We start from the raw sequence: 1,909 nt of genomic DNA on the forward strand, positions 1-1,909 counted from the left end.
AACCTACGCAACAAAGAAACAAATACCCCCATCCCCCATTTCTCTCCGTCTCCCGACTTACAAAGCGAAAAATACACAAGTATCCACACACTCAACATTTCCCATCAGCACCGCCTTCAGATGACCCACAGTTACTTACAGACCTGGTCTGACCATGTGAGGTATGCATCTGCTGCCCGTGTTGGCAAGCTAGGCTACCGTGTTACTCTGTCATGTTCAATCTGAAACAAGATAAGTTACCTTCCCTGCCGTTTCGCCAAAAAGAAAGAAAAAACAACAACAAACATCGTCTCTAATCATGGGATATACCTTGTACATTCTCTTTCTCTCGATACTATCATGGGTAAGAAAAAAAAGTCTTAAAATAAAAATAAACTTGTAAATTCAAAGAGAAACGTGCAGAATATTTCAAGCACAGGTGTTCTTTTTGGGGTCACATTTCTTTGACTGCACAATTCCCTAGAATGATAGTTTAGTGTAGAGGAAGTAATTCGTATACGAGAATTTAAAGTCTAAATTAAATTGAAAGAAAACATATCTTCAAAGTCAGCCAACTACCGACTTGATCCTTGTAATCTTTGTTCCATTATCATGTACCCAGGTATTTAGACGTGTAATATATCGCTACCTTTGAATTGCCAAGTTCTATCTGTTCCGTGCCTAGTTTTGAGAAATTTGACGCTATTAATTTTTTAGTTTCACAACAAGCTTTTTCGAATGCAATTCTTTGAATATCTTGGTAACGACTCGGAGTAATCTTATGATTTTGATAGAGCAGATAGAACATTAAGTTTTGGTTTCTGACCTCATGGTCTTAGTAACTAGAAAACGGCCAAATATGTCAGATTGAACTTTGTAATTCTAAAGTAGCGATAAACGGTACAGGATTATTTTACTATTGAAAATAAACATCCCGAATGCAAGGTTTAAATACGAGTAAATGCCACTCCAAGGTTTTGCACGGATATACGTGAATGATAGAATAGACGAAATAAAATAGGAAAAACACGAATGTCACCTGTATAAGATGTCAAAATTTCGGGGGGGAGGTGCAAGAATCATGTCAAGAAACTGTTCAAGCAGCAAAGATTACTTTCGGGTTTCTATTTTCTTCTGTGCAAATATTTGCACCCGAGATAACTCTAAGATTTGCAATGCATCAATATCTCTGTTGCCACCCCCTCCCCGCCACCTTTTCCCATACATGCACACACACATACATACACAGATTCGCACATGCACCACACACACACACACACACACACACACACACACACACACACACACACACACACACACACACACAGATACGCACATGCACCACACACACACACACACACACACACACACACACACACACACACACACACACACACACACACACACATACACACACACATACACACCGTACACTCCCACAAGTATCCCCCCTTCATGTGTCCGCCCCAGTTGTAGAAACGAGGCTGCGTGAGATACATGTAATGAAGTGTTTGTGAAAACCACAGCTAATGTCTATCTCAAAATGTATTTATGTGTCACCACGCAGTATAATCAGGTGCTCGTCAGTTTTTGGGCATATGGAGTCATTGGAAACATCTTAAAACTTCTGCTTTTGTCTTGCTTTTGAGGAAGAAAACCCCACCCATCTGTCTTGAATAGAAGTCGACATACACGAATTCGGGATTGAAGGAAGAGTGGGTCGTATTGTGTCAGAGGTAAAATTGGCGAGAAAATAGCCGTCAAAGTTTGGCGTCTTCCAAAGCTTAAGTGTCCTTGAAAACAGAACATTTACATTTTTGTGTGCCTTTAATCACCCCCCCCCCCCCCCCCGCGGAAAAATCCGTTCAGAAATGTGTTTCCGAATGAACATAATAGTAAATGTTCAGAACCCCCACCCCCCCAATAAAAA

Source organism: Aplysia californica, unplaced genomic scaffold, assembly GCF_000002075.1.
Source record: "Aplysia californica isolate F4 #8 unplaced genomic scaffold, AplCal3.0 scaffold01301, whole genome shotgun sequence".
Taxonomy (NCBI): domain Eukaryota; kingdom Metazoa; phylum Mollusca; class Gastropoda; order Aplysiida; family Aplysiidae; genus Aplysia; species Aplysia californica.